Here is an 8,600-nt window from a genome sequence, read left to right as displayed (position 1 = left end):
AGAAAGATTCATTGCAGTGCTCTGGGAGCTGAGCACAGTCATGCATGAGCCGCCAGTTTTAGCCCAAGGGAGGCAGTGGCGGCCAGAGCAGACTCCAGGAGAGTGAATCAACAGCAGCTGTGGCAGTTTCCAGACTTTTCAACCCACAAAAGCCAAAAAGAAAGTAAAAGGTCAGTTAAAACTCTGTTGGAAAGAAAGGGCACGGTCCGGCCCCTGCCCCCGGGTAAGAGGTGGCAGAGTGGCTGCTTCAGGAACTCTTGGCCTATAGATCATAGGGGAAGAAAGCAACCAATCACTCTTGCTTTGACCTGCTTGGATCCGGGTTGCTTTATTGGGTGGTGGTCCTGGGGTGAGAAATGCCAGTTTGCCAATGTGGTGTCTGTAGAGAGGGCAGACCTCTGACAACATTTGTGAAAACCCCAGCAATTTGGGACAAAGCTCTCCTCTCTGGAAGCAGAGTTCTACCATGGCAAAGAGCTCAAAAGTCAAGTAATTGACTAGCAATATGATCAAGCAGAGGAAGCACAAACAGACCATAGAATCCTTTTGGGGGGACAAAAAGGATCAATGCATGGAATGGAAGACAACAAAGTCAGAACTTCTGCATCAAAAGCTTCCAAGAACAACATGAACTGATTACAGGCCACGGAGGAGCTCGAGAAGGATTTTGAAAATCAAGTAATAGAAGTGGAGAAATACTGGGAAGAGAAATGAGAATGATGCAAGAAAATCATGAAAAAAGAGTCAACAACCTAACTGAAGAAAATAATACCTTAAAAAATAGACTAACTCAAATGGCAAAAGAGGCCCAAAAAGCCAATGAGGGGAAGAATGCCTGAAAAAGTCGAATTTGCCAAATGGAAAAAGAATTTTAAAAACTCACTGAAGAGAATAATTTCTTCAAAATTATATTGGAGTAAATGGAAGCTAGTGACTTTATGAGAAATCAAGATACTATAAAACAGATCCAAACAAATGAAAAAAAAAATTGAAGGCAACATTAAATATCTCATTGGAAAAACCACTGACCTGGAAAATAGATCCAGGAGAGATAATTTAAAAATTATTTGGGTTACCTGAAAGCCATGATCAAAAAAAGAACCTAGAAATCATCCTTCAAGAAATTCTCAAGGAAAATTGCCCTGATATTTTAGAACCAGAGGGCAAAATATTAATTGAAAAAATTCACCGATCACCTCTTGAAAAAGATCCCAGGTCAAGGAAAAAATATTACAAGCAGCCAGGAAGAAACAATATGAGTATTATCGAAACATAATCTGGATAACACAAGATCTAGCAGCTTCTACATTAAGGGATCTAAGGGCTTGTAATATGATATTCCGGAGGTCAAAGGAGCTAGGATTAAAACCAAGAATCACCTACCCAGCTAAACTGAGTATAATGCTTCAGGGGAAAATATGGTCATTCAATGAAATAGAGTACTTTCAAGCATTCTTGATGAAAAAACCAGAGTTGAACAGAAAAATCTGACTTTCAAATACAAGAAGCAAGAGAAGCATAAGATGGTAAACAGGGAAAAGAAATCATAAGCAACTTATTAAAACTGAACTGTTTACATTCCTACATGGTAAAATGATAATTGTAAGTCATGAGACTTTTCTCAGTATGAGGATAGTTGATGGGAATATATGTATGTATATGTAACATATATACAAAATATATGTTTATATAGGAAGGTATATGTGCATATAAATACATTTACGTGTACATGTATACATAGACAGAGGGCACAGGATCAGATGAATAGGGAAGGATGATATTTTAAAAAATAAAATTAAGAGGTGAGAGAGGAATATAATGAGAGGAGATAGGGAGAGACAGAATAGGGTAAATTACCTCATATAAAAGAGGCAAGAGAAAACTGTTACAATGGAAGGGAAGAATAGGAAGGTGAAAGGGAATGGGTCAACCTTACTCTCACTGAATTTGGTTTAAGGAGGGAATAACATACACACTAAATTGGGCATCTTACCCTACAGGAAAGTAGCAGGGAAGGGAATAAGAGGAGGGATGATAGAAGGGAAGGCAGATTGTGGTGGGGAGAGGGTAGTTAGAAGTACACACTTTTGAAAAGGGACAGGGTCAAAGTAGAGAATAGGACAAGTGGGGGATGGGATAGGATGGAGGGAAATATAGTCATTCTTTCACAATATATCTACTATGGAAATGTTTTGTGTAACTACACATGTATAACTTATATTGAATCACTTTTCCTCCCAGTGGGGTGTGTGATGAGGGGAGAAGGGAAAGAATCTAGAAATGAAAATTTTAAAATTGAATATTAAGGGGCGGCCAGGTAGCACAGCGAGTAAGAGCACTGGCTCCAGTGTCGGGATGACCTGGGGATCAAATCTGGGCTCAGATACTCAGCACCACACCCAGAAATAACTGGCCGTGTAACCTTGAGCAAGTTACTTAACCCCGATTGCTTTAAAAAAAATTGAATGTTAAAATATACACACACACACACACACACACACACATATATATATATACATATATATATAATTATTATCTTACATGCAACTGGGAAATAAAATATGTAGGCACTGGGGTATAGAAATCCATCTTGCCCTACTAGAAAGTCAGAGGGGAAAATGGGGAAGGATATAAGAGAGGGCAGATTGGGGGAAGGGGTATTCAGTAGAATCACTATTTTGGGGTGGGGGTAGGGGAAAGATGGGGAGAAAATTTGTAACTCAAAATCTTGTGGAAATGAATGTTAAAAACTAAAAATAAATAAATTAAACAAAAAACAAAAAATTAAAAATATATAAAAAAAGAAATACAAAGTAAAAATAAAAAGCTGGAGTAGAATTTATTATGCTTTAGCTGATGGAAAATAAAAAAAAAAACCAGGGGGTAGTAATCATGATCTCAGACAAACTTAAAGCAAAAAGAGATTTAATTGAAAGAGATAAAAAGGAAAGTACATTATGTTAAAAGGTACCATAGATAATGAAGTAAAATCAATACCAAACCTATGTGCACCAAATGCTATAGCATCCAATTTTTAATTTTTAAAAAAGTGAAATAGATAGTAAGACTATAATAGTGGGGGACTTCAACCTTCCCCTCTAAACTAGACATTTCTAACAAAAAAATAAGAAAGTCAAGGAAATGAATAAAATCTTAGATAAGCTAGATATGATACCTGGAGAAAGCTGAATGGAAATAGAAAGGAATATACCTTTTTCTCAATGGTGCATAGAACCTTTACAAAAACTGATCACATATTAGGGCATAAAAACTTTATATTCAAATGCAGAATAGCAGAAATAGTAAATGCATGCTTTTCAGATCATAATGCAATAAAAACTACATTTAATAAGGAACTATGCAAACACAGATTAAAAACTGAAGACTAAGTAACCTAATCTGAAAGAATGAGTTAAAGAACAAGTCCTAGAAGCAATAATTTTATTAAAGAGAATGATAATAATGAAACAAAATACAAAAACTTATGGGATGCAGCAAAAGCAGGAATCAGAAGAAAATTTATATCTCTAAATAGTTACATCAATAAAATAGAGAATGAGTAGATCAATGAATTGGGTATTCAATTTATAAACTAGAAAAAGCACAAATTACAAACCCCCAATTAAACGCCAAATTGGAAATCCTGAAAATTAAAGGTGAGATTGATAAAACTGAAGATAAGAAAACCATTAAATTAATAAATAAAACCAAAAGCTGGTTTTATGAAAGATCCAATAAAATAGGTAAACCATTGGTTAATAGGATCAAAAAAGAGAAAAAAACCCAAATCACTAGTATCAAAAATGAAAAAGTGAATATATCACTAATCAAGATGAAATCAAAGCAATTATTAGGAGTTATTTGCCCACTTATATGCTAATAAACAACAGAGTAAAATGGAAGAATATTTACAAAAACATAAAATGCCCAGATTAACATGAGGAAATAGAATATCTAAATAAGTCTATTTATTAGATTAGAAAAGGAGATTGAACAGTCCATAAAGGAGCTTCCTAAGAAAAAAGCATCAGGGCCAGATGAATCTCCAAGTGAATTCCACGAAACATATAATGATTAACTAATTCCTATATTAAACAGATAAGCTTGATGTTATACATTACTTGAATAGGCAAAGGAGTCCTACCAAATTACTTTTACGAAACAAATATGCGCTGATACCCAAACCAAGAAAAGCAAAACAGAGAAAGAAAATTACAGACCAATTTGATTAGTGAATATGGATGCAAAAATCCTTAATAAAATACTAACCAGGAGACTACTACAATATATCACAAAGATTATACGTGGTGACCAACTGGGATTTACATAAGAAAAGTAGAGATGGTTTAATATAAGGAAAACTACTGACAAAATTGATTATATCAATAACAAAAGTAACAAAAATCATGATTGCATCTATAGATGCAGAAAAAGCTTTTGACAAAATAGAACACTAATTCCTAATAAAAACACTTGAAAGCATAGGTATAAATAGGTTTTTCCTTAAAATGATAAGAAGTATCTATTTAAAACCGTTAGCAAGCATTATCTGTAATGGAGATAAGCTAGAAGTCTAGCTTATCAGTAAGATCAGGAATGAAACATTATTTATTACTAACATTATTCAATATTGTATTAGAAATGTTAGCAGCAGCAATGAGAAGACAAAGAAATTAAAGGAATCAGAATGGGCAATGAATTAATAAAACTATCTCTTTTTGCAGATGATATGATAATATATTTGGAAAATCCTAGAGTTTCAACTAAAAAACTAGTTGAAACAATGAATAATTTTAGCAAAGTAGCAAGATGTAAAATAAATCCACATAAATCACCAGCATTTCTATATGACATTAACAAAACCCTTCAAGAATAGTGAGACACACCCTATTTAAAATAACTAGACTGCACTTAACTCCAATTGCCCTCCAAAAAAAAGCAAAAAAAAAAAAAAACTAGACTGCATAAAATACCCAGTTATATGCATGCCAAGACAAACTCAGTAACTATATGAACATAATTATAAAACTTTTTATACAAATGAAGTCATTTAAATAATTAGAGAAATATTATTAATGGGTGGACAGAGCTAATATAATAAAAATGACAATTCTGTCTAAAGTAATATATGTATTCAATGTCATCTCAAATAAATAACCAGAAACTTATATTGAGTTAAAAAAATAACACAACTCATTTGGAAAAACAAAAGGCCAAGAATATCAAAGTTACTAATAAAAAAATAATACCAGAAAAGGGAGGACATTAAGCAGAACCCGATCTTAAACTGTATCATAAGGTGATAATTTTCAAAACTCTCTGGTACTGGCCAAGAAAAAGAAAGGTGGATCAGTGGAACAAAGTAGACATACAATACACATTAGTAAAATAATCATAGTAACTTTGCACTTAACAAATGTAAAGATTTAGGCTTTTGTGATAAGAATTCACTCACTTGTAAAAATTGTTGGGAAAACTGGAAAGCAGTTTGGCAAAAACTAGGTATAGACCAATATCTTACACCATTTATCAAGATAAGATAAAAATGTATAGGGGCGGCTAGATGGCGCAGTGAATAAAGCACTGGCCCCAGAGTCAGGAGGACCTGAGTTCGGTTAGACACAACACCCACACAAAAAAACTAGCTGTGTAACCCTGGACAAGTTACTTAACCCCAATTGCCCACCAAAAGGCAAAAAAAAAAAAAAAAAAGATAAAAATATATATATATGACCTAGATTTAAAGGGAGATATCATAGAAAACTAGAAGAACATAATCTATCAGACATATGGACAGAAGAATTTATGAATAAACAAGAGATAGAGAGCATTGTGAAATGTAAAATGGATAATTTGGATTACACTAAATTAAAGTTTTCATACAAATAAAACTAATGTAGTCAAGATTAGAAGGAAAGTAGAAAATTGAGGGGAAATGTATAAACAGTTTCTTGGGGAAAAAAAGTATCATATCTCAAATTTTTAAGAACGAGTCATTTCCCAATTCATAAATGGTCAAAGGAAATGAACAGGCGGTTTTTGGAGGAAACCCCTCCCCCCAAGATATATATATATATATAGATATAGATATATATATTTTTTTTACATGAAAAAATGCTTTAAATCATTATTGACTATAGGTATGCAAATTAAAACACTTTGAGATAGTCTCACACCAATCAGATTGGCTAAAATGATAGGAGAAAATGACAAGTATTGGAGGGGATGTGTAAACATTGTGACACTACTACACTGTTGGTGGACCTGTTAACTGAGCCAACCATTTCGAAGAATCTGGAATTATGCCCAAAGAGTTATAAAACTGTATAATACCCTTTGACCCAGCAATGCCACTATTAGGCCTGTTTCCAGGGGAAAGGGAGAAGAACCTATATGTTCTAAAATTTCCATACAAGTTCTCTTCATGGTGGCAAAACACTGGAAAATGAGGGGATGTCCATCAATTGGGGAATAGTTAAATAAGTTCTGGTATATGATTGAGATGGAATACTACTGTGCTGGAAGAAAAGATGAGCAGGTTGATTTTAGAAAAACATGGAAAGGGGCGGCTAGGTGGAGCAGTGAATACAGCACCGTCCCTGGAGTCAGGAAAACTCAAGTTCAAATCTGGCCCCAGACACTTAACACAAAACTAGCCGTGTGACCTTGTGCAAGTCACTTAACCTCAAATACCCTACCTTCCCCCCTCCAAAAAGCAAAAAAAAGGAAAAAGAAAAACATGGAAAGATGAAGTGAAGAGTGAAATGATCAAAACCAAGAGAATGTTGTATATAGTAACAGCAATATGTTCAAAGAATAACTGATTAGTTATTCTGAAGATTGTAAATATTCAAATCAACTACAAAGGACCTATGAAGATGCTATCTACCTCCAGAGAAGGAAGTGATAAATAGAATGGTTTTACACATGTAATACATATATGTAATATGTGTGTATGTATGTATATCTGTAATACACACATATATAATCTATGTTAAATGGCTTCTCCAGTGTGGTGTGAGGAGGCAGGGAGGGAGACAGTGAAAATTAAAATGTAACAAAAAATAAATTTTAAAAAGAAAATAAAGAAAAAAGTTGAGGGCATATAGTAAGGAATATTTTTTTGATAAAAATGGAATTATAAATTTGGAAGATGTTAAAGGATGATTTTTCACATATCATTCCTGATATTATTTAAATGAACCTGAGACATGTAGTGATATTTTCTTATGATTAAAAGTCCTGCTAATTCTTACTGCATTTATATGAATGTTTAAAGTTGTACTCCACAGTATTCAAACAATTTACTATAATACAAAACCAAATATTGCAAGACTGGCCAAACTTCAGAAGAAGAAAATTCACACTTTTTGTTCACATACTAAACACATCTTTATCCTTATATGACCATAGCTAAAGCCTTTTAAACATGGTTTTCTGTTTGTTACTTGTTTTAATTTTGCATCTTGGTTACAAAAAGCCTCCAAACAAGCCTAACACCAAACACTGAAAGCATAATGTGGTAATGGGAACATGATATATAAAAATGAGATAAAATTCATTTAAAGGTAATGTACTATGTGGTTTTTTTTAAAAGATTAAATTAAAAATTTTCAATTAATAAGCACTTCTCACCTTTCCTTTCCATAAAAAAGAAACAAATCTTTGAAAGAAATATGCATAATCAAGTAAAACAAAGCTTCATATTCACAATGTAAAAAAGTATATCCCATTCTGTATCTCAAGTCATCACCCCTCTGTCAGAAGGTGGGTATCATAATTCATCATCAGTCATCAGGAATAGTGGTTAATCATTGCAGTAATCAGAGTTCTTAAGTCTTTCAAAGTTGTTTTGTCTTTACAATATTATTATTGTATAAATTGTTCTCTTGATTCTGCTCACTTCATTATGTATCATTTCAAGTATTTCCATGTTTCTCTGGAGTCATCCCTTTTGTAATTGTTCATGGTATAAAGATGGTACATTATATTCATATAACATAATTTGTTTAGTTATTCCCCAATTGATGGGCACTAAAACAAGAACTGCAATATTTTGTATACATGGGTCCTTTTAATCTTTCTTTGATCTCTTTGGAGGTAGAGGCCTAGTATTGCTATTACTGTGTCAAAGGACATGGAGATTTGTAACTTTTAGGAAATAGTTCCAAATTGCTTTCTAGAATGGCAAGACCAATTCACAACTCTATCAACAATGTACTGAATATTCCTGTTTTCCCATAATCTCTTGCAACACTTGTCATTTCCCTCTGTCAGCTTTGCTAATCTGAGAATGTGAAGTGGAACCTGAATTACTCTATTTGCATTTCTCTAATCAGTGGTGATTTGGAGCAAAGTCAATCTGTACAAAGTCCATCAACTCTCTTTTAGGAGGTACCATGTTTCACTATAATCCCTTTGGAATCTTGACTGGGCATTGCATCATTCAGTTTTCCATTCCCTCTTTATAAAGAGTATGGTCAGAGCCCAGCATGTTCAGCACCTGTGTTCTAGGTTTGACACAATCTGCTTGTTTTCCTGTCCCTCTTCTATCCTTCTCAGAACTCATCTCTTTTTTCTTTCCTTTAAAACCCCTCTGT

This window comes from Petaurus breviceps, unplaced genomic scaffold (genome assembly GCF_028583685.1).
Source record: "Petaurus breviceps papuanus isolate PSGF00001 unplaced genomic scaffold, PetGlider_PUasm1.0 154, whole genome shotgun sequence".
NCBI lineage: Eukaryota > Metazoa > Chordata > Mammalia > Diprotodontia > Petauridae > Petaurus > Petaurus breviceps.
Note: the sequence above shows the minus strand (reverse complement) of the source record.